The following is a 26,373-nucleotide window of genomic DNA, read 5'->3' on the forward strand; positions in this document are numbered from 1 at the left end:
ATTATGCTAAGTGAAATAAGTCAGACACAGAAACACTGTCTGATCTCACTTACATGAAGAATCTAAAAAAGTCAAATTCATAGAACCACAAGTAGAATCGTTGCCAGGGGCTGCGTGCAGTGGAAATGGGGTGATGTCACTCAAAGAGTATAAACTTTCAGTTATAAGATAAGTTCTGAGGATCTAATGTACACATGGTGACTGCAGTTAATAATTCTGTATTGTATACTTGAAATGTACTATGGAGGCACCTGCGTGGCTCTGCAGGTTAAGCATCTGACTTCCGCTCAGGTCATGATGTCACAAAGCAAGAGTTTGAGCCTCACATTGGGCTCTGTGCTGACAGCTCAGAGCCTGGAGCCTGCTTCAGATTCTTGTGTCTCCCTCTCTCTCTGCCCCTCCCCTGCTCACACTCTGTCTCTCTATGTCTCTTAAAAATACATAAACACCAAAAAAATTTTTTTCAATGAACTATGAAAAGTAAATTTTCAGTATTCTCATCATAAAAAAAGGAAGAAAAATAAAAAATTGGTAAGTATGTGAGGTGATGGATGGATCAACTAACTTGATTGTGGTTATCATTTCATAAAGTATACATAAATCATTGTATTGAACACCCTTAAAGAAAGATTAAAATTGTGAATAAAGTAAGCTTATTTTAATTATCATCAATAGGCTATTTTTTTATTACTTAAATACTAAAAACAGAAGAAATGTGCATTTATACGTACTATTAACTTCAAATTATTCCTATTTAGTGACTCTGTGCACTCTGTTAGTTCATCTTGAAGTACTGCCAGGGAATATACATCAAAATAGAGAATAAAATTCTTTTCTGATTCTTCAAATCAGATTTTAACTAATTCAGACAGCTTTCTCCATTGGTTTGATTTGTGAGACCAACATCTATGAAATCACATAGAAGTATATCAACTGTAGACCTGGGTCCTACTGAACTTTCCTCCTCAGGGACAGCAATCTTTATAGAATCTTTAGGGAGTATTTCATGTTGTTTATGACTCTGGACTCAAAACCCTATCCTACCACTTACTAGCTAACTGCTTTGGGAAAGCTATTTTACCTTTTTGTGCCTCAGTTTTCCCAACTATGAAGTAGAGATTAGGATAATATTCTATTGTAGAGCATGTGGGGAAAATTAAGTCAGTTAATAGGTATGATGTGTTTAGTACAATATCTGGCATGTAGCAAGAGCTCTATATATATTCATTGCTCTAAGAATAATAATTGACTCCCTATTTTTCTTTTTAAAGACATTTTATCTGTATTAAAGATATTAATTTTATATTGTAATTACAAGTAACTTGTGGTTAGATACTAATAACTGGTATTTATATAAATACAATAATCTTTTAAGAAGGGATATGAGAAAGTGAGCATTCTATGCCATAGTATTTGTGAAATTTATTTTTAAATTTTTAAAGAATTTTCACATCTCAAAGTAGTGTCATCTTGAGGTGCAGAGTGAAAGAACAACAGAAAATGATTATTGATTGATCTATAAGCAAATACAAGTGATCTTTCTTTTCTGACACATTTTGCACATTTCTTTTACCTATTTTTTTCTATTCATTATTCTTTTCTTATTCTTATGTCTTTAGTTTCTTATCTAGTTCTTTGTATAAGTTTTTAATAAGCATATTGTATATACTTATATATAAGTATATTTATAAGTATATTTTTATAAATATATTGTATATAAGTATATTGTATAAGTTTATTTTATTTATGTTCTTATTTTATCCTTATATAACACAGTTTCCATTAAGAATCAACAAAAGAGGAAGGGCACTTGGGTGGTTCAGTTGGTTAAGCATCTGACTCTTGATTTTAACTTAGGACATGATTTCATGGTTTGTGAGTTCGAGGCCCTGGCCATCTCCGTGCTGACAGCATGGAGCCTGCTTGGGGTTCTGGCTCCTTTTCCCTCTGTCCCTCCCCCATTCACTCTCTATATCTCCCTCAAAATAAATAAAAATAAACTAACAAAAAAAGAATAAAGGAGGGATGCCTGGGTGACTAAGTCATTTGCACATCGGACTCTTGATTTTGACTATTGTTGTTATCTCATGGTTCATTGGATTGAGCCACTGTGCTTCCAGTGCAGAGCCTGCTTGGGATTCTCCCTCTCTCTCTCTCTCTCTCTCCTCCTGACTCCCCTCAAAATAAATAAAGGAAACACAAAAACTCACAGTCTTAAGTCCACATAGGTAATTAATTTAGAAAACTTCTTTAATTTCTGTAATACAGGTTTGCAGTATTAACTAATTTTCATTAATTACACACTTGCTGTTGTGATCTCAGTAGGGACGAAAAATCCCTGAACCTGAGAATGGGGCTCAATAGGTTAAATATTTTATCGATGGTTCTAAATGTTCAGATTTTTTCTGAGGCAGGGATAGATAGGTCTGAGAAAAGAAGGCTGCACTTGGAACAATCATAGATGAAAACTTTTAAGTGCAAAAGACACATAAGCATCATCTTGTAAATTATTCCTTATGTTACAGATGAGAAGCAGAAGCCCTGTTGTTCAATTACTTACCCAAGGTCACAGGACAAATGCAGTTATCCCAGATGCTAGAATTAGGTGCTAAAGCCAACAACAAGGAGAAACACCACTAATAGTCAAATTTATCCTAGGGAAAAAGAATCTCTCATGTTGGGTGTAGAAATTACTTAAAATTAAATCTTAGGGGGCACCTGGGTGGCTCAGTCTGTTAACCATCCCACTCCTGATTTTGGCTCAGGTCACGATTTCGTGGTTTATGAGACTGAGCCCTGAGTTGGGCTCTGTGCCAACAGCGTGGAACCTGCTTGGGAGTCTCTGTCTCCCTCTCTCCCTGCTCCTCAACTACTCACTCGCTTTCATGCACATGTTCTCTGTCTCTCTCTTCCTTTCAAAAATAAATAAATAATTAATGTTAATTTTTAAAAAATAAAATCTTAAAAAAATAAAAAATAATAAATTCAGTGTGGTATCCTAGAGCTATGTGGACCCCAGAGTGAATAATTACAGATCAATTATAGATGGCTTCTCATATATGTAGGATTTTAAAATAAAAAAAAAAACAAATAGAACTCAGAATTAAAACTGGGCAGTGTAGCATCACATTTTCACTTTTATTTAATGTATTTGGCATATCTAAAATATTAAGATTTTTAAGAGCTATTTTTAGCCCTGTTACTACCTCAGTTAAAGCATTGAAATATAAGTAGAGATGCAATTGCACTAAATGAAGCTAACAGGGCACACAAAAAATATAGCAAGCAAGGGCTTCACTGATTTGCCTAAGGTGAAGCAATGCAGCCTTTATAACTCTATGTAGATGGAAAGGGTTCAGAAATGTACTTCAGAAACACACTGTTAACATTTATTCAGGAAAACTTGAACTACTTTTGCATGATAGAATTCAGAGTATCAGTCAAAGGCTCTTCTTTCTAGCACAAATTTACAATGGAACTATTTTACACGGTGATGCTGGAGAAAATAGGACAGAGAGTTGTGAAAGCACATTAAGTATACAAACAACAGGAGAAAGGCATAATAGTGCAAGATTATTATACATCTTATTCACAATAATTCTTGCTTTAAATGGCTTATACTACCAACTATATAAACTCATGGATTTTACTTCTATATCAATACTCGTTTTGGATGTCAACCTTTTTTTAAAAAAAATAGTTTTATCACATCACTGCCTCATTTGTGAATCTATCAAGATTTCCTGTTTACTGGTTACCATATCTCTTAGCTTAGCATTCTGGGCTCACTGTCAACTCCCCAACCTCATCTTTTGTTATTTCCTAACATGACCTTCTTCTTGAGCCAAGTTCATTGGCAGATAGCACCCAGCACATGACTTGCTAGTTCCTCTCTGTGGGCCCTTGGAAAGGCCATTCTGTAAACCTAGAATGGCTTTGCCACACTCTGCCAATCCATATCCCTCACTTCTTTCATTGCTGATCCAAAACTTAATCTTCTCCAAGGAGTCTTCCCATTCTGATCACTTCTTTACTGCATATTCCTGAATCACTTAAACTCTGAAGTGCTTCTTACCGTGGCCCTTGTTAATTTCCTTAAATTACTTCATGTGACTATTGTCTCTACAGAACTGGGACTGATTCTTTGTTTCTTAGTTATTTGAACTGAATTCAGCACCTGGTAGCACTCACTGCTGTCTTCTGTAGGAGATTCAAATGCTATTGCCATTACTTGTCATAAATATCAGATTTAATTGTTCAATATTTATAAGCCAGGGAAAAGGAAATACAAAGAAAGACTGTAGAGCATAAAAGTAACAAGCACATGGAATTAACTGATACATGAAAGAGTGCACATGAACCAAGTGGGAGAAAAAGCAATAGACTCAAATGCTTTATAGAAAATGGTAAAACATAAATATATTTTTAAAAATATATATTTAAAAAACCATGACTGGTTCAGTCAATAGAACATGAAACTCGGGGTGCCTGGATGGCTCAGTCAGTTAAGCGTCTGACAGGCTCAGGTCATGATCTTACAGTTCGTGAATTCCAACCCTCCATCGGGCTCTGTGCTGGCAGCTCAGAGCCTGCTTTGGATTTGGTGTCTGCCTCTCTCTCTGCTGTCCCCTGCTCATGCTCTGTCTCTGTCTCTCTCTCACACAATAATAATACTAATAAACACTAAAAATTTTTTATTTGATAAAAGCAAAATATATAAAATTTTTTATAAACAATATTTTATTTTATTTTATTAATGTTTTTATTTATTTCTGAGAGAAAGAGAGACAGCATTAGCAGGGGAGGGTCAGAGAGAGAAGGAGACACAGAATCTGAAACAGGCTCTAGGCTCTGAGCTAGCTGTCAGCACAGAGCCCGACGTGGGGCTTGAACCCACAAACCGTGAGATCATGACATGAGCCGAAGTCAGACACTTAACCAACTGAGCCACCCAGGCACCCCTATAAACAAAATCTTATAAAAAACAAAAAGTAAGAGATAGTGATGGAAGTTGAGTAGTTCTGCTTCTTCAGTTTAAGTGAATACACCTGCCCTCCCTCCTTCGCTGACCTCCACAAGGCTACAAGGACTGATGAAGAACACAGCCTGTGAAGGGCATTGGCAGCCGTGATCTACCCGCAGGTGACTGATGCCCACTAATGTTGGAGAATCACTGCACAAGGGCATGAGATCCCGCAGTACAGTGGTTCTCACACTTTAGGACGGCATCAGCATCACTTGGAGGGCTTGTTAAACCCTCTACCTCCAGAGCTTCCCATCCAGTAGGTCGGGGGGAGAGAATTTGGATCTCCAGCCAGTCCCCTGCTGCTGCTGCTGCTGGCCCAGGGATGGCGCTTTGAGGAGCACTGTTTTCATGATTATCTGATGCTAACTACATGGAAGTATATTATTACCTTGTACAACTAATTTTTGCATATCATATGGTTTCTTGTACTTGCTTAAGCCCATGTCGTATTCCCTTGTAACTAACCTATGGTCTGCTTCCATCTGACATACCCCCTCTCTGTTTATACTTAATTTTCCTTCCCCAAGGCTTCTATTAAAAAGAGACCACCATCCTCTAAAATAGAATTTCCTTTCATCACTGCTTGCTGTCTAACTTACCTATGCCAAGAGAAAGCTATGATTAAAGTCCTCAGAGCAGGTTTTTGATGTCTCTGTTTTAGTTGGCATCCAAAGCTGGTATTTAACCCCAAAGCATGAGACCCTGTGCAGGCCTGAAGTGTTTGGTTTCACCACACTTCTGACCCCCAACCTGCATATCATTGAAAGGTAGCCTCCTCTGATTATATACTTTGGGATGGCTTGGAAAGGCAGGAGGGGACATAAGACCTTCCTTATGTTCTGCTCTCACAGTGTTATTGAAAATTGATTTCACAGAGACCCAGAAACTGTAGCAGTGGCTGCAGCTACTGTTTGAGACTGTGCATACCCTCCAAAGTGAGAATGCTGTCACCACATGACAAATGTGCTTGCAGCAGCTGGGAAGGCGTACCGAGCTTCCAGTGTGATACAGTATATTTTTGTCCGGAGGAGTCACGTAGTCCCTGCCTTTAAATATCCAGGTTGCACTTTGAAAGGATGAGCCAGATACCAGATTATTTAAAATCTCTGATTAGTATATGCAAAATAGAGAATTGTTAACCTTAGTTTCTTAAACTTTCCTATCTCAAAGTTGAAACCAAAAACAATGTATTGTGTTCCTTGTTGATAGGCTTTTATTTTGGCAGACTTATTTTGGCAGTCTTTATTTTTACAGTACAGTGTGGCTATATTTAGTTAGTCATTCCCTTCTAAGCCCTTGAAGTTTTCTTTTTTCTTTTCTTTCTTTCTTTTTTTTTTTTGGTTTTAATATCTTTAGAGAAAGAGTAGAGACCTATTAACATAAATGAGAAATGGCCACAAAAGTGTTTTAATACAGCAGTGGAATTTCTGAGATGAGGGTTGGGTTTTCCTCTATTGACAGGATAAACGCAGCCTTGTTTCTAGCCCGCTGAAGAGGGTTGGCCTTCTGCAAAATGATCAGGTAGACAGGCTAATCTTTGCGCTCCAAGACTGCCCTGTTCTTGGATGCCTGGGTGGTTCAGTAGGTTGAGTATCCAACTCTTGATTTTGGCTCAGGTCTTGACCTCATGGTTCATGAGATCGAGCCCCATGTTGGGCTCCAGGCTGAGTGTGGAGACTGCTTGGGATTGTCTCTCTCTTTCTCTCTTCTTCTTCTTCTTCTTCTGCCCCTCTTCCACACTTGCACGCTCTCTAAAATTAAAAACAATAACAAAACCAAAACCAAGAAACCTGCTGCATTCTCTGTCCTTCACCTAATTGGTATTGTCCATCTGATCCTCATGCCTCCTTTCATGATTGTACTTTTATTAAAATATCGGGGCACCTGGGTGGCTCAGTCAGTTAAGCGTCTGACTTCGGCTCAGGTCATGATCTCATGGTTCGTGGGTTCGAGCCCCGCATCGGGCTCTGTGCTGACAGCCAGCTCAGAGCCTGGAGCCTGTTTCTGATTCTGTATCTCCCTCTCTTTCTGGCCCTGCCCTGCTCACGCTGTCTCTCTATCTCTCTCAGAAATAAATAAAAACATTAAAAAAAATATTAAATATTTTCTTAGATCTTCCATTACAAATGGCAATGTATATGATTTGCATATTAATTCAGCAAATATTTATTATACAGCTATTTGGGGCCAAGCATCAGCAACAAAGTAAGATATCAGGCCTGGGTGAGCTTATATTCCAGTGANTATATATATATATATATATATAAAAATCTATATATTTATATGTATATATATATATAAATCTATATATTTATATATAAATGTACACACATATGCACACACTATGTTAGATTATAATACACACTATGTAGAAAAATAAAGCCAGGAAAGGAGATAGGGAGTTCAAGTGAGTGGTGTGTATGCAGATATTGCAATTTTTAAATTTTTTTTAAATGTTGATTTCTGAGAGAGAGAGAGAAAGAGAGAAAGAGAGCAGAGGAGGGGCAGAGAGAAAGGGAGACATAGAATCTCAAGCAGGATCCAGGCTCTGAGATATCAGCACAGAGCCTGATGCAGGATTCAAATCCAAGAACTGTGAGACCGTGACCTGAGCTGAAGTCTGGCGCTTAACCAACTGAGCCACCCACACGCCCTAGATATTGCAATTTTAACATTTATTCATTTTTGGTAGAGACAGCAGAGAAGAGGCAGAGAGAGGGACACAGAATATGAAGCAGGCTCCAGGCACCTTGCTGTCAGCACAGGGCCCCTCACTGGGCTTGAACCCACAAACCAGGAGATCATGACCTGAGCCAAAGTTGAATGCTTAACAGACTGAGCCACCCAAGCACCCCCAATATTGCAGGTTTTATTTAGTTATTTAATTATTTATTTAGTTAGTTAGTTAGTTAGTTGAATTTAACTTAATTTAATTTTTTTATTTTTGAGACAGAGAGAAACAGAGCAGGAGCAGGGGAGAGGCAGAGAGAGAGAGGGAGACACAGAATCCAAAACAGGCTCCAGACTCCTAGATGTCAGCATAGAACCCCACTGGGAGCCCAAACCCATGAACCATGAGATCATGACCTGAGCGAAAGTCTGAAGATTAACCAACTGAGCCACCCAGGTGCCCCCCAATATTGCAGTTTTAAATAGGACACTCAGGGTTGGTCTCACTGAGAAGACATTTAAGCGAAAGACCTAAAAGATATGAGATAGGGAGCAATGTAGTTTTCAAACCAAGGAAGAGTAAAAGCAAGGGCCCTATGGTGGGACTGTGCCTCAGATATTGAAGGAACAACAAGAAGGCCGGCCTGGATGGCATGGAATGAATAAAGGAGAGAGAGAGGCAAGAGATGATGCCACGCCTGGAGCTGGAAGTCAGATGATATAGAGCCTTGGGGTTCACTGCAAAAAAAAATTATTTTGATTCTGAGGGAGATGAGAAGCCACTGGAAGGTTTTGGGCAGAATAATGTGGTCTAAAACATCTTAAAGTACTATCCTTTCCAGAAATACAACACTGTAGAGATAATGTAATAACAATATATACTATTATGTGTATTATAATGATGATAGAAATAGCCAAAAATTAATATGCACAGTCACTATAATAAGCATTTTATAAGGAGATTTTGAAATAGAATTTCAGTGATAGATATTTTTAGGCAGAAAGTGTCTTCTTTGTGAAAACACCTCATTTTCTCTTTCTCTGTCTACAGAAGAGACAGTCATTCAGTGCCCTGAATTTTGCTGGTGATGTAAAAATTAAACTACTCTTTCAGTCAGAAGAGGTAAAATAGGAAATAAAGAGAAAAGTTTCAGATTACATTGTTCCAGAAATACTATTCTTACTGTAAACCCATCATTAAGGGAAACCCATCATTGCTAACTCATCATAAAAAAAAAAAAAAAAGGCTGACCAACTCTTAGGTCTTCAAAGTCATTCAGTGCTAAAGGCTCTGTCCTTTTGAATCTTAAATTCTTTCTAGGACATTGCAGAGCAATTATTTCTCTTTTCTTTCTAAATTCTCTGCTTGAATCAGATTTATATTGAGAGTGTCTGACGCTGATGGCGAATGCAAAGTCCTATGTAACTTTGCTGTTGATTCAGTAGTGCAGGCTCTATGGCAACATGCTGGACAATTCCTAGGTCTGTGTCCTACTGGCCTACTCTTTCAAATTCTCAGTCCTTTTCTTTGACATGCACCTAAGTAGATTCCTTAACATGGTATGTGTATAAGAAAATGGCAGTGTTGGGCACCATTTTGCTGCTGAAAGACCAAGGAGTTCTCTCTCTCCCTTGCAAAAATTCTCAGATGCTTATGCTGGCCTTATAAAATGCTTATCATAGTGACTGTGCATATTAATTGTTCAATATATGTTAGCTATTTCTATCATCATGTTTACATGGGCTCATCTATTTAATTCAATTGCAACAAATACTCGAAATATCATTCTAGCTGTGATAAGAAAGAAAGGTTTAAGAAACCATTTGCCTGGCCATAGATTTGTTTTCTTGAATATGTTATTTCATGTAAGACTTATATTTTTAGTTAGGTATTATTGGCTCCATTTTGTCTAAGGAAATTGAAAGTTGGAGAATGAAGATCCTTGATGAAGTTTTTAGAACTAATAAGTGGTAAAGTCAGGAGTAAGATTTCAAATTTAGCTGACATTAAAGCTCATGTTTTATCAATACAGGTGATAACATTTTATAAAATAGAATGTAAATATCAAGCATATACTCCATTTGTGTATTCATTATTTTCTGGAACTTTAAACATAACTGAACTATTTAAATTGTGTATTCCTAAGGTGCCTAGATGGCTCAGTCGGTTAAGTGGCCGACTTCGGCTCAGGTCAAGATCTCTCGGTTTGTGAGCTCGAGCCCCGCATCGGGCTCTCTGCTGACAGCTCAGAACCTGGAGCCTGCTTTGAATTCTGTCTCCCTCTCTCTGACCCTCCCCTGCTCATGCTCTGTTTCTCTCTGTCTCAATAATACATAAAACATTAAAAAATATTTAAATTGTGCATTCCTGTGGCAAGAGATATCTTCGATCTTTTATTGAGATACCAATGTTGCCAAAACACAAAGAAGTCCCCTAAGGCAATGTCAATCACTAGAAACTCTAAGAAATCACTCAGTACCAGCTGGAATGTCATGGGCTTATGCATTGGGGTGAGCCTAGGAGAGTGGGAGTTTAGACTTCTCACGTCTTAATGCGTGTCTCCTCAAGGGCAGGATGGAGGAGGGAAGTCAAGGACAAGCACTTGGTGTTCTGCAGGAGGCCAGGTGCAAGATGAGAAGCAACAGCAGCTGAGGATCCAGGGCCTCTGAACTTGTTCTTCTTCGACCTTGACTTGCTCTTTCTATTTTCTTTTACATCCAGCATCAGCCTTCTTTCACTTTGTGTTTTCTGTTCCCTGAACTAAATAGGTAGGACTTCCTGAATCCCTTTGAGAAAAACATCACAAAAATATGAAACTTCAGTCCAAAGATACAGCTTTTGTGTTTATTTTTCCAAGATGAAAAATTAGATTTTTCTTCACTGGTAATGACAAATGACACCGATATGTGCAGATGAAGTGCAAGGGGCATATACGTACACATGTATATACCTAAAACTAAATATGTAGGAAGGTATATGCTATGAGTTAGTGTTGTTGCTTGGATTACAGTGTTTGTGTTTCTTTTTCCTTATCTGTTTTATAATGTTCTTTTCTTAAAGTGATTAGATATTGCCTTTTTAATAAAGAAAATGAACATTATAGTTAATATGCATATATGATGACTTATCAACATATTAAAAGTGGAAACTAACGAATAAATTGGAAAGACTATGTAAGGACAAATGCAACACCAAGATGGAATTAAGGAAACTCAAAATAATGGGGGAATAGTTAAGAAAAATACAGCATGGGAGCTTCTGCAAACATACGTCCACTTTTTGGGAAAGTCTGTTCAGTGGATGGGGGTGCTGAGGAAGTACTAATGACAACCACTTAACTTGTTAGAGTAACCTAATTAAACTCTGATGGATGGGTTAACACAAGTCAAATACAAATCATATTGATATCCAAGTAAATTCACAGAACAGTATTTTCATTAAAAAAATTTTTTTTATGGCATGCTTGCGTGGCTCAGTTGGTTGAGCATCCGACTTCGGCTCAGGTTATGATTTCACAATTTGGTTTAGGAGCTGGAGTTCTGAGTTGAGCTCAGTGCTGACAGCCAGGACCTGTGTCTCCTTCTCACTCTGCCCCTCCCCTGCTTGCACTCTCTCTCTCTCAAAAATAAACAAACATTAGGAAAATACATTTTTATGAAAAATGTTTAATTGTGTGGGAAAATGTCAAATGAATAAGTCAAGATGAAAAATTGTATTTATAATAGGAATGTAAATAAGTTTTGTAAAAAAGTAATGTAGCGTTTAAAAAAACTGGAAGGAAATTTACCAGTAGTCTATCTGTGTAGTGGGACAATGAGTAAGTTGTTTTTCCTGCTTCTTTCTTCTGTATTTCTAAAAATTTGTAAATAAGTATATTACTTTTTGATGCGAAATAATAGTAAAGCCATAGTAACAAAAGCTTTTAAACAACTATCTTTTCCTATATCAATCAAATAGTTTGAGAAAAATCGTTATTGTGGGATTTTTGAGTGAGAATTTAAAAAGCTTAGGCCTCCATAAAATTTTATGTTCATCAAGTTCAGTTTAATTTTTGTCTTAGTCATATAGATATTAAATAAAGAAATATACTTTAAATACATTTCATGATATTAGACAAAATATCATTGAAAAAGTATTTTAATGTTTACTTGTTTTTGAGAGAGAGAGACAGAGCATGAGCAGGGGAGGGTCAGAGAGAGAGGGAGAAACAAAATCTGAAGCAGGCTCCAGGGTCCAAGATGTCAGCACTGACCCCAATGAGGGGCTTGAACCCATGAACTGCAAGATCATGACCTGAGCCAAAGCTGGATGCTCAAACAAATGAGCCACCGAGATAACTCTCTTTTTTTTTTTTTTTTTTTTTAAGTAATCTCTATTCCCAACATAGGACTAGAATTCAATGACCCCAAGATCAAGAGTCACATATTCTACTGACTGAGCCAGCCAGGTGTCCCTTAGGTCATAATTTTAGATTATGCTCTAAATTATTAGTCACATGATCTACTCTTGATCTCAGGGTTGTAGTTCAAGCTCCACATTGGGTGTGTAGATGACATAAAAAATAAAATCTTAAAAATAAATGAACAAAGTAAAATTATTATCTAATAATATAATCCAAAAAAAGGAACACTCCTTAAATGCTATTTATTCATTCATTCAGTCATTCATTCTTTTTAAATTTTTTTAATGTTTTATTTATTTCTGAGAGAGAGAGAGAGAGGCAGCGTTAGCAGGGGAGGGTCAGAGTGAGAGAGAGACACAGAATCTGAAGCAGGCTCCAGGCTCTGAACTGTCAGCACACAGCCCGCCGTGGGGCTTGAACCTACGAACTGTGAGACCATGACCTGAGCTGAGCTGAAGTAGGACGCCTAACCGACTGAGCCACCCAGGCGCCCCTATCAATCATTCATTCTTAAGTGCTATTTATAACAAGTAAGGATTGGAAGAAAATACAGGGGGAATAGTTGCTGAAATTAGGATGTAAATACTTTTTATTATACAACCACTATACATGCTACTTTTGATTAACATGCAGGCAAAAGGTAAATCAGAATATGCAATATAGACAAAAGGTTATTCCTAATAATTTCATTATGTAAAAATATGCATGCATCTTGCAAATTACGGAAAGGAATATACAAAGTATTAATGCTAGAGTTAGGGAAGTGTTATAATAGATGATTCCCCCCCATTTTATATTAAAGAAAAGCTTAAAAAAACATTTTTATAAATGTAGTTTGTTTTTTAAAGGGAAAAATTATCCACAAAATTGCCAAAAAAGACATCACAGAGCAAGAGGGTCTACTTTATATGAGAACAAGTCTGGATTGAGCAGAGGTAACAAGACTCAGAGTTCAGTCTGTCTTTACCACTTAATCTCCATGTGAATGCAGGTAAGTCATTTCACCTCTCCCACCATCCCTTTCCTCGTGGGTAAAAGGAGGCTGGTGAGGGCTGGTAATTGTACCTATCTGACAGGATTATTTAATTCAGCAGCTAACACATCATATGTACCAATGAATGAGGGCCTTTCTTACCAACTCTCTCACCCAATTTCTTTCACTTATTCATTTAATCATCAAAACTTCTTTTAAAAAAAAAAAGATTTATGGGGCGCCTGGGTGGCTCAGTCGGTTAAGCCTCTGACTTCGGCTCAGGCATGATCTCACGGTTCGCGGGTCGAGCCCTGCATAGGGCTCTGTGCTGACAGCCAGCTCAGAGCCTGGAGCCTGCTTCAGATTCTGTGTCTCCCTCTCTCTCTGACCCTCCCCGGCTCACACTGTCTCTCTCCCTCAGAAATAAATTTAAAAAATTTTTTAATTATTTAAAAAAAAAAAGATTTCATTCTTAAATAATCTGGAACTCACACCAAAATCAGGAGTCACATACTCCATCAACTGAGCCAGCCATATGACCTCACATCAAATCTTCTTTAAGTGACCAGGCAATTGGCATGATGAAGGTAGAGAAGAGTTTTTCTCTTTGATTAAGATTGATAGGTATTGGGGCGCCTGGGTGGCTCAGTCGGTTGAATGTCTGCTTTGGCTCAGGTCATGATCTCACAGTTCATGGGTTCCAGCCCTGCGTCGGGCTCTGTGCTGACGGCCCAGAGCCTGGAGCCTGCTTCCGATTCTGTGTCTCCCTCTCTCTCTCTGCTGCTCCCCTGCTCATACTCTGTCTCTCAAAGATAAAGTAAATGTTAAAAAAAATTTTAATAAAAAAAGACTGATAGGTATCTATTCCTGCAAGTAGGATTAACTGTGTACAAGCAAGTTCCCTGAGTAGAAACTGAGTATTGATGTCATTAATGACTTGGTATGCACATAGCAGGCATCACATACATAGGCCACAGTATTCTTTGGGGCCTAAGAGCATGTTTTAATTTATTTTAAAATCAGAAGGAAAAATTACTTTCAGGTCCAAAAATATATTTTAGCACATAATATTAATATATAGTTGCCTTTATACAGCACAGTCATAAATTATAGTTTCAAAATTTGTAAGAGTACCATGAAGGTGAAAGTGCCAAGGCCATGAAGGTGATAATTCGGCTCTGCCCTCTAGATGTGGTCAGCACTTTGATAAAACACTCAAAGCTTTAAAACTCAAAAATACAGTGCTATAGAAAGCACATTGAAGTAAAAAAGAGTGACATTCCAATGTGTTTGTATAGTGGTATTATCAGGAAAAGGCCAGCATGTCAGGTTGACCCAACAGACCTTAAAAGAGAGAGACACGCGTTTGAGGCACAGTAGAAAGTTACGCTCTCTGGAGGATACTCCGCAATGATTTAGTTAAATACCAACTAAGTTGCCTTCCCATTTGTGCTCGGCAAACAACCTTCTCACGTCTTTTCTTTGTGACTCCTTCATTTTGTCTGTATGTTACAATTAGTTGTCTGGGAGTCTGTTATTCCCCTTGTGACTACAAAGACCTTGAGGGGAAAGACCATGAACTGCTTATTATTTAACGGTATTAACATGCAGATAATAGGCACTTAATGTATACTTGTTGAATTGATTATTAAACAGATTAGTCAGATATCTCATCAATAGGAAAAGAGATTTGCAAATAAGACACATATATTCAGTCACCAGTGAACTATATACTTTACTTAAAATAAATGAGTTAGGATGCCTGGTTGGCTCAGTCCATGAAACATGTGACTCTTAATCTTGGGGTTGTGACTTTGAGCCTCACATTGAGTGCAGAAAACATAAAATCTTTAAAAAAAATATATATATATATATATATATACATACAGCATGTGAATTTGGGTAGCTTGAGCCATCCTTGGGTAAGGATGATTAGGTGATCAAGGTCCCAGATCAAAGAAGTTGAAGAAAGAACAGACTTGAACCTGCATTACCCTTGCCAAAGTATCTTTTAGCCCAAGGAGGTCCTCATTCTTCTTAATCTCCAGTTAACTTTGTCTCAAAATCGCTACTACACACCACAAGAAACCCCCATGAATGGTGTGAACACAAAAGTAAATGGCAGATAAACTGTGATATGTAAGTATGACATAATATTTAAACTTTTTAAGTATTCAAATAAAGGAAAACTAAAGCAACAATGGAAAACCATTTTTTTTAAATGTTTTATTTATTTCTAGGAGAGAGAGAGAGAGACAGCATGAGCAGGGGAGGGTCAGAGAGAGAGGGAGACATAGAATCTGAAGCAGCCTCCAGGCTCTGAGCTGGCAGTCAGCACAGAGCCCGACACGAGGCTCGAACCCACGAACCGCGAGATCATGACCTAAGCAAAAGTCGGACGCTTAACCGACTAAGCCACCCAGGCGCCCCTGGAAAACCATTTTTTAAAATGTTTATTTTGAAAGATTGAAAGAGAGAGAGAACGTGTAAACAGGTGGGGGCAGAGAGACAGGGAGGGAGAGCAAGAATCCCAAGTAGGCCCTGAGCTATCAGAGCCCCACACAGGGCCTGAACTCATGAAAGGTTAAGAACATGACCTGAGCTGAAATCAATTTAGAGACTAAACTGACTAAGCCACCCAGGTGCCCCAACAAAGGAAAATCTTTTACTTTTTTTTTCCTTCAAAAATTGGCAATTAAAAAATTACTACTTGGGGTACCTGGCTAGCTCAGTTAGTAGAGCATGCAACTCTTGATCTCAGGGTTGTAAGTTTGAGCCCCATGTTACATGTAGAGATTACTTATAAAACAAAAATAATAGAATCTTTAAAAAATTTACCACTCAGGGTTGCCTGGATGGCTCAGTCTGTTGGGTGGCTGACTTTGGCTCAGGTCATGATCTCACGGTTCATGGGGCCGAGCCCCGCATCAGGCTCTGTGCTGACAGCTAGCTCAGAGCCTGGAGTCTGCTTCAGATTCTGTGTCTCCCTCTCTCTCTGACCCTCCCCTGCTCATGCCGTCACTCTCTCTTTCTCTCTCAGAAATAAATAAAACATTGAAAGAAAAAAAAAGAATGAACAGATAGATGAATAAATGAAATAAGACAAAATTCTGTGTATTTAAGGCACTTGTTTCTTCATTTCACATCCAAGCCATTCTCAAATTTTGTCAGCCTTACCTTTATAAACAGCCCAAATCTGACCTTTTTTGTCACCTTTGATACCATGCTAGTCTAAACTACCATACTTGCACAATTGGGCAAGTGTAATAACCTCTCAGCTGGCCTCCCTACCTTCATGGCCGCTGCCTACAATCTAACTTTAAAAAGCAGTAAGAGTGTGGCTCAGAATGTATAACATCCTCTACTCCATTTTTTTTCTTTAATGTTTATTTTTGAGAGACAGAATGCGAATGGGGGAGGGGCAGAGAGAGAAAGGGAAACACAGAATCCGAGGCAGGCTCCAGGCTATCAGCACAGAGCCGGACGCGGGCTCTAACCCGCAAGTTGTGAGGTCATGACCTGAGCCAAAGCCGGAGGCTGGAGGCTTAACCGACTGAACCACCCAGGGGCCCCACAACTCCTCTGCTCTAAAACCTCCAATGAATTTCAGTGTCAATCAAAATGATACAAAGTCTTTGCCATCGCCCATGAGGCCCTTTGTACCTGGCCCCACCCCACTTCCCTCTAACCTCATCTTCTACTTCTTTTCACTCCATTCTGGCTACGTTAGCTTTTTGCACCTGCCCTAGGTCCTTTGCACCGGATTTTCTCTCTGCCTGAAATGTTCTTTCCCAAAATAACTGCAAGGCTTGCTCTATCACTTCGTTCAGGTCCCTGTGCAAATGCCAGCGTGACAGAGGGGACTTCCCAGATCCTTCTATTAAAAATAGCACTATTCCCATCCATTACTCTCCTGTCATTTACTCTCCCTTTTTTCTTCACAGCCCCTTTAACCATCTGAAATAATATATATCTATTCCCAACATTTATCTCCCCTCCCAAACCCCGGGCTAGAATGTAAGCTCCTTTAAAGCAAGTGATTTTCTTGGTTTTTTTTGTCTGTTATATACAAAATTAATTTTTTGAAAATTACAACACAGTTACTAATGATCAAAAGGCTAATGATATGTTCTCCCTACTGAATTACCTCAAGGATTTGTAATAAGCGTACCTTAAGTTCATTTCTTCCTTAATTTCAGTTTCAAAAGCTGAAAAGTTCCAAAATGTCCTAATGCTATAAGATAATGTGTTAAGCTGAGCTGTACAATGAGAGTTACAAGACATGATATATAAGGTACTATAATGTACCTTGTGTGCCAAATTAGAAATTTCATTGGTTTTGATTGATTGCATTTAAAAATACATTTTAAGGGGCACCTGGCTGTCTCAGTGGTAGACTCTTGATCTCAGGGCTGTGAGTTCAGGCCCCACATTGGGTCTAGAGCTTACTTTGAAAAATATGTAAATAGATATATTGGTTACCATTAATTTACATTGAAAATAACATGTAGCTTATGACAGAAGAAATATAGTAGCAGTCATGATATTTTCTGAGGTTATATCTATATTCATAAGAATATGACTTCTGTTGGGGGGTGGTGCCTGGGTGGCTCAATCAGTTTAGCATCCGACTTTGGCTCAGGTCATAATCTCTCAGTTCATAAGTTTGAGCCCGGCATCCAGCTCTATGCTGATAGCTCAGAGCCTGGAGCCTGATTTAGATTCTGTGTCTCCCTCTTTCTCCCTGCCCCTTCCCTGCTTGTGCTTTCTCTTTCTTAAAAATAGATACACACTTTTAAAAAAGGGTACTCAATAACAGCATAGTTTACATATGTTATAATGAAATAAAAAAATTAGAAACAATCTGAATATTCAAAAATAAATAACTGAATAATAATTTACTAATATAATAGAATTCTATGCAGTCATAAAAAAGATGCTGTAAAATCACATTTAAAAGATATTTATAATATATTATTAATTTGAATTAAACAAATTAAATGGTTTTTAAACAATATTTTAAGTTGAATTATTTATTTTTGAGAAAGAGACAGCACATGTGAGCAAGGGAAGGGCAGAAAGAAAGAGAGGGAGAGAGAGAAACTCAAGCAAGCTTTGTGCTGTCAGCATGGAGCCTAACTCAGGCCTTGATCCCACAAACCGTGTGAGATCATGACCTGAGTTGAAACCAAGAGTCGTACCCTTACCTGACTGAACCACTCAGGTGCCCCTACTTTTTTTGAATCTCCACCCACAATGTGGGGGTAGAACTCAGGACCCCAAGATCAAGAGCAGCATGGTCTACCAACTGGGCCAGCTAGGTGCCCTAAGTGTTGCATTTTTTAAATCAGTAGAAAAATAGTTGGAAGAAGTAATCAAGATGTTACTAGGTCAGAGCCAGTTGGATTATAAAATAGTTTTTATTTTTTCACTTTGTTATCTATATTTTAAAATTTCTCAATGATAATTTTATGGTGTGGCACAATCAAGAAAGCACACAGAAAGATTTATTGAATAGTAGTTAAGAGCATTGGCTCTGAGTCATATGGCCTTTCTTGTCATCCAGCTGTTCCATCAACTATATAAACTTTGACAAATTACTTAACTTTTTTGAACCTCACTTTTCTCTTTATAGGAGTCTTGAGGACTAAAAACACCAGTGTGTCAAAGTTTAATAATACTTTGTGATAATAATAGCCGACATTTATTGACCACTTACTGTGTGCTAATACTGTTTTAATCTTTACACATATTAAATCTTTTCATTTGTAAGACAGTCTTCTAAGGATGAGCACTCAGCAAATGATGTAATAAATTTAAATATAATTATTATGGTTATTTTAATTGTTCAGTTTAGGACTATACACATATATATGTATATACATGTATATACATGTAATAAATGTAACAATAATTATTATGGTTATTTTAGTTGTTCAGTTTAGGACTATATACATATATAATGTATGTATGTCTGTATGTATATATGTATGTATGTTTGTATTTAGAGTAGGCTTAATGCCCAATGTGAGGCTTGAACCCGTGACCTTGAGATCAAGAGTCACATGCTCTACTGACTGAGCCAGCCAGACATCCCAAGACTCTATGTTTTTATCAGCTTGAAAATATAACTGATTATAAAACAAAAATTGTATGCACCAAACCATAATTTCAACATACAGAGGCAATTGATATTTCTTGTCAACCTTTTAACTGAGGGATCATCATGGAGGGATTCATCCGAAAGCCATTCCCAGCTCTGAGTGTATGATGTCATGATAGAGATAATTGCTAGAAAATTCAGGTATAACTTAAACATAATAAATATTGACCTGATGGCTCAAATCCATCTACTGGCCTTGAGTAAAGTAGCCCATTGTATTCAGAAATAGATCAAAGTATACTGTAAGACTATCCTTGGACACTAGCTTTTCACACATTGTGTATTAGAACTGTGTCATCTTAAAACTATTAAAGCAAAAAGATGATCACTTCAGTACCACATGGGCTCTCTATCTAATAGATTGCTGTTTTATTTTTTAGACTTACTTTACTTCATATGTATTTTCGAAGGAAGCAGAGATGCAGGAAGGGGACACCTTAATAGAGAACATAGAAGGAAAAAGAGCAAAGAATACACATTCACTGAATTTGTGGGACTACTATGTGTCCGAAGGCATTGAGTGCTTTATGCAGATTCAGAGCACAGTGAAAAACACTGTATGCTTCGGAGCTAGGCCACCCGGTTCTGCCTGCCTCTGACACTATCAGGGTGATCTTGAGCAAATTGCTTAAACCAGTGCTGTCCCATAGAAGCTTATGAGACACATATTACTTATGAGACACATAAGTAATTTAAATTTTTTATAGTAGCCAAGTTACAAAAAATTAAAGAAACAAGTGTAATTAATTTTGATAAAATATTTTATTTAAGCCAATATACACAAAATATCATTTCAACATGCAATTAATGTGAACCATTATTGTTTTTTATTTTTCCACAAAGACTTTTTTAAACATTTATTTCTTTTTGGGAGAGAGAGTGCCATTGGGGAAGGAGCAGGGGAGGGGGGGAGGGGACACACAGGATAAGCAAGCTCTGCACTGACAGCAGTGAGCCGGATGTGTGGTTCAAACTCTAAAGCTGGGAGATTATGACCAGAGTTGAAGTCAGATCCTCTATCAAGTGAGCCACCCAGGCATCCCTGTAAACCAATATTAATGAAATAGCTTACATATTTTAAATTTGCACTAAGTATTTGAAATATTATGTGTGTTTCATATATATATCTCAGTTCAGACAACCCAGTTTTTTTTTTTTTTTTTTTTTAATAGGCTCCACACCCAACATGGGGCTTGAATTCACAACCGTGAGATCAAGAGTCTCATGCTCTCCTAACTGAGCCAGCCAGGCGCCCCACATAGGCTATGTCAAGTGCTCAATTGCCCATGTGCTACTGACATTGAACAACACAGGCTTCAACTTCCGCCTCTCTGTAAAATGTGTGTAAAATCAGTACCTGTCTGAGGAGTAGGAGTAGGGGTAGGCAAAATAGGTGAAGAGAGTGAAAAGCTACAAACTTCAGGGCTGCCTGGCTGGCTCAGTTGGCAGAGAATGCGACTCTTTATCTCGGGGTTGTAAGTTTGAGCCTCCCACTGGGTGTAGAGATTACTTTAAAAAAACCCACAAACTTCTGGTTAAAAAATAAATAAGTCATGGGCGCCTGGGTGGCTCAGTCAGTTAAGCTTCCTTCTCTTGATTTCAGATCAGGTTGTGATCTCACTGTTTTGTGAATTCAAGCCCCGAGGCAGGTTCTGCCCATGAGCCTGCTTGGCATTTTCTCTCTCCCTCTCTCTCTGTCCCCGCCCCCCTCAACTCTCTCTGTCTCTCTCAAAATAAGTAAATAGACTTTAAAAACAGTCATGAGGAGATAATGTACAGCATGACATCTAAAGTTAACAATACTGTATTAGTATATTAGAAAATTGCTGAGAAAATAAATCTTAAAAAGTTTTTATCTATTAACTAGGTATTGTGGTGATCATTTTGCAATATATATAAGTATTGAATCATTATATTGTATACCTGAAGTGAACACAACATTATTTCTCAGTTTTACCTCAATAAGAAAAAATAAAGATGGAATAAAAGTAAAAAGAAAACAACAGTACCTGTCCCATGAGATTAAATGAGTTAATGGATAGAAAGTGCTTAGTACAAACTCAGAATTAAAAAAAAAAAAAAAGAAAGAAAAAGAACAAAACCCAAAAAACAAAACACCTTCACACCATCTTCAAAAATGGCCTGGTATTCTTAAGGAAAGACCTGAAGCTTGTTGACAATTAAATAAAGGAGAGAAGGAGAGGAGATCTCATGAAAGCAGGCTGAGGAAGGCTGTAATCATGTTAACAAAGGTTACAAGGTTGTTTGAAAGAGGCACTGATAGCATACATTTAAAAGGGATTACAAGATTTGCCTAGTAAAACATTAATGATGTACCATTTTGTTGAGGGTTAGCTCTTTCTCTAATTCCTAATATATATGCCTATCTTATTTTGGAGGAGTTCATTCCTACAAGAGAAAATGCCCAATAAGCAATTGCTCTTAAACTATTATCTTTTTAAAAAATGTTTTATTTTACTCTTGTATGTCCACTTAACATGACAGCTATTCTCTTACAAATTTTTAAGTGCATATTATTGTTGACTCTTTAAATTATTATCTTAATCTATTAACAACACAGTAAGAAAAGTTTTTTTGTTTTTTTAGTAAGTTCCACACCCAGCATAGACTCCAACGCGGGCTTGAACTCATGACCCTAACATCAAGACCTGAACTGAGATCAAGAGTTGGATGCTTAACTGACTGAGCCCCCAGGCTCACCCCCCACCCCCAAGAAGAGTGTTTTTACCTCCATTTTTCAGGTTAGGGATTTTATAGATGAAATGAAGGTAGAATAGCTTTTACCCAAAGATCACCCAAAGGGTGAACAAGCATTTGAGCCTAGGTTATCTGTTTCCACAGCTTATACTCTTTTCATTTCATCGTATACTAGGGGAGTATCATAGACTTTGCCAGATGTTTAAATCAAATCAGTTTTGTAATTTATCTTTTCACTGTACCATGTTTTTTATTTATTTACTTATTAATTAATTAATTCATTTATTATTTATTTTTAAAGTAGGCTCCACATCCAATGTGGGCCTTGAACTCATGACCCTGAGATCAAGAGTCACATGCTCTACTGACTCCACAATACCATATCTTATTACTATTTTCTAATCAGGTATATGTTCAAATATTAATTTCTGTTTTAGTAGATTTTAGTTTTTAAAATGGTACTAAATTTTCTACAGTAATACCATTGCTATACAGAACCCAAAGAATCTTGAAGTAGGGAAAGTATTCTGAGTATGCAAAAATAAATGTCATGAAGTCCATTGGTCTGGAGTTCATGAGTTCATGACTGTTCTTTTTTTTTTAAGTTTATTTACTTATTTTGAAAGAGAAAAAGAGAGTGTGCAAGGGGGACAGGGGAAGAGAGAGACAGGGACAGAGACCTGCAGCAGGCTCTGTACTGGCAACAGAGAGCTTGACATGGGGCCTGGAACTCAGGAACCGTGAGAACATGACCTGAGTCAGAGCCTAACCAACTGAGTCACCCAGGCACCCCCATGACTATTCTTGTGAAAGAGTCTTCAGGACCTCATTTTGTATCCACTTGTTCATATTTTGCATATAGTTACAGCAATTTTTATGATGTGTCTTCTAAAACAGATCAGATTGGTGTTAGAGGAAGAACATCTATCTTGAGTGGCATACTGACAGCACTAGTAAGCAAAAAGTCACTTCATATCAGCAAGGAAGGAAAACGAAAATATAGAAAAAATTTATATACTTCAAAGAAAAGTAATAAAGAGTCGTTTAGTAAAGTCAAACAGTACTATTATTTTTTCAGAAGGCAGGGAGTTTATAGTACATCCTAGAAATATTTCTACATAAAATGATTAATACAAAAATACTTTTGGTGCCTATTAAGAACACTGTTGGCTCTCCTTTAAAATCTCCATCCATCTTTATGGATGAATCCACTCTGCAGGGAATTTACATTCAAGCAGGGAGAAGAGACATATAGATTATCACAGCACAGTGACAGTATAGTAGAATTCCTGTCACATAGTAGGCACTCAAATAATTGTTGAATGAATGAATGAGTAACATAAGTAAAATGAGAGCATAAAACAGGAATTTATATTAATGTGGGGATGGGGGGTAACAGAACCCAGAAGAGGGACGTTGAGCATTGGTTTATAAAAGAAAGAGCATTTGACTCCTAGGCAGCAGGGTGTTTGAAGGCAAGACGGTGGGAAATAGCAAGATATATCAGGGCACGTGTGGAAATTGTAGCTGATGATGCAAGAGGCACGGGCAGGGACCAGACCGTGAAGAGCTTTGTGCATTAAACTCAAGGATTTGGATTTTATCCTGAATCCTGTGCAGTGGCTTTCAAGGAGTGGAAGCAGAAGTGCCGTTGATTAGATTTTTGTTTCAAAAATATCATTGTAGGATAGATCATGGGATCCCAGTCAGACAGAGAGAGCAGTCAAGAAGTCCCTGCAGTAAAATGAGGAAAAGCTGAAGGAGCCTGAAATTGTGGCAGCTGTGAAGAAAGAGAAAGGGACCGTTACCAAAGAATTTGGTATGAAGAGAATTAATAACTGATGTGGGGAGGGAGATTGGTGGAAGAGAAGAAGGAGAGTAGGATAATCCCAGAATGTCTGGTTTACACTGTGAAAATGAGAAGCAGCAGCTAAGCTGGCTTTGGTCATGCTGTGTGGGGTGCTTACTGGGCCTGAAGAGTGACCTCTAAAGGATGTTTTATCCTCCTCTCAGTCCTTCAGTATTATTATTCTCTGTATCTTTTTTGCACTTAAGAAGAAAAAAGAAGGACGCATAGAAGCGAAGAAACTATTTCAAGGACACCAACTGAAATTTTCCTTACATGTCAAATTGACAAAAAAATTAGAGATACTTATCTTAAAAGCTAAGTAACATATAAAGAAAGCACTTTTAGCTGAAACAGGAAAATAATTGTTTAGTGTGGGGATTCAGATATTATTTTGTCACTGAAGTAAATTAGCCTTTGTTTCTTTGCTGTTCTCTGATCTATTTTTACCAAGTCACATTTATGCGCTTTCAGCAAACCAATGAAATCTGTTATTCAAAATTTCCAAGTTGCCTATGAATATTCTGCTCTAATTTACAGATTCTTGGATTGCATTTTAATTGATAAAAAAACCCATGGAGGTTCAAAGGCACATTTTCCCATCTATAAAAGTATATCTAACTTGATTTCTTCCGCTTTTATTTCCCTCATTACTTCACCAAGAACTAACATCTATTAGGAAAGAAATTCTATCATATGGCAGAATTCTTATTTATTTTATAAAGTTGTTTTCTATTCTACCTTCTTCTTTTAGAAAAGTGCTTTTTGACAGTCCTATTTCACATTTTTTTCTTATTGCTTTATTTTTTTAATGTTTGTTTTTTATTTTTGAGAGAGAGAGGGAGAGCATGAGCAAGGGAGGGGCAGAGAGAGAGAGAGAGGGAGAGAGAGAAAGCCAAGCAGGCTCCACACGGTCAGTGCAGAGCCCGACATGGGGTTGGAACTCATGAACCATGAGATCATAACCTGAGCCAAAACCAAGAGTTGGATGCTTAACCAACTGAGCCACCCAGGAACCCCCTCTTTCACATTTTCTGAAATACTTTATACAGCTGTTTCAGTAATTGCTAGGTTGAATGTGTCCTAAATTTGTAGTTTTCCTCATACTTTCATTTCCTAACTGCTCTGAATGGTCACTGTTACCTACTAGGAAGGTGGATAATATTATCTTAATACACTAAGGTACTTCCTGTCTTTCAGTGGGCTGTTGTTTCAAACACCAGAGCAAATCCATAAAAGAGAACTTCACTTGTTTGACCTACACAGCTGATTTTAACATTGGCTCTTCGTGTACTGGGCATATTGCCCTGGATGAACTGGAAAATATCCCAGTGGAGAAGAAGGTCAGAAGTCTTCTGGAGGTTTCTTTCAATCTAAGATTACCTTTTTTGTCCTTCAAGGTCAAAGTAAATCACGTTGACCAAATGACAAAATATGCAATAACAATGGTATTTTCTAATGGTAAACATTTTCTAATGGAAAGACTATCCTGTACCTCATCCAGGACCATACTCATAAAACTACCATCACACTCCTGAAACCGAGCCTGGGACTATATTAATTTCATAACACAACCTTTGACTTTTAGAGTCAATTATATTTGATTTCTTAAAAATGTGCTGTGATAGAAGATGCTATGGCATCTAATAATAACATGTGGTTTATGGTAGTAAGACCTCTACTACACCGCAATCAAAAGAAATGAACCATCAGTGCATCCAACAACACGGCTGAATCTCTAGCGAATTTCTTGGGGCAAAAATGTCAATCTCAACTCTTGGTCTTGGCTGCAGAAAGGAGAAGGCAGAGGGGACATCATCATTTGGAAAGCGTTGCAGGGGTGCCTGGGTGGGTCACTTGGTTAAGCGTCCAACTCTTGGTTTCAGTTCAGGTCATGCATGATCTCATGGTTTGTGAGTTTGAGCCCTGAGTCCGTGCTGATGGTGTGGAGGCTCTTTGGGAATTTCTCTCTCACCAACTCTGCCCCTCCTTGGCTGGCATGCTTTGTCTTTCCCTCTCTCAAAATAAATAAATAAACTTAAAAAAAAAACTAAGTAGATTTATATATACTGATACGGAAACATGCTATATTGTAAAGAGATAAAAAGCACCTTGTTGGGAGGGGGGAAGCAACCCGTAAAACAGAATGTATAACATAATTCCTTAAAAAATTTTTTTTTAATGTTTTATTTATTTCTGAGAGAGAGAGGGAGACAGCATGAGCAGGGGAAGGTCAGAGAGAGAGGGAGATACAGAATCTGAAGCAGGCTCTAGGCTCTGAGCTAACTGTCAGCCCGATGCGGGGCTCAAACCCACGCACTGTGAGATCATGACTTGAGCCGAAGTCAGATGCTTAACTGACTGAGCCACCCAGGCACCCCAACATAATTCCCAAAATATATTTATTTTATCTTTTCAGGCATGTGTGCTAAGAGTTCTGAAAAGACAAATAAGAAATAATTTATAGCAGTTGACTACTGGGGCATGGGACTAGAGTAACAGGAAGTAAAGGACTGGTACTTTGTATGTTGTCCGTTGTTTACCACAAGCATGCATAACCTCTACAATTAATAT

The 26,373-nt window shown here is 37.8% G+C and overlaps 1 long non-coding RNA gene across 1 annotated transcript; it reads left to right on the forward strand.

Moving 5' to 3' along the window:
• The first annotated feature begins 369 nt into the window (after positions 1–369).
• LOC144224151 (uncharacterized) lies at positions 370–25,339 on the forward strand. The gene is made up of 3 exons (XR_013332958.1): positions 370–531; positions 12,948–13,090; positions 25,000–25,339. It is a non-coding gene; the product is annotated as an uncharacterized LOC144224151 (long non-coding RNA).
• Positions 25,340–26,373: the final 1,034 nt, after the last annotated feature.

Source organism: Crocuta crocuta, unplaced genomic scaffold (assembly GCF_008692635.1).
Source record: "Crocuta crocuta isolate KB4526 unplaced genomic scaffold, BGI_CrCroc_1.0 scaffold52, whole genome shotgun sequence".
NCBI classification, from domain to species: Eukaryota; Metazoa; Chordata; class Mammalia; order Carnivora; family Hyaenidae; genus Crocuta; species Crocuta crocuta.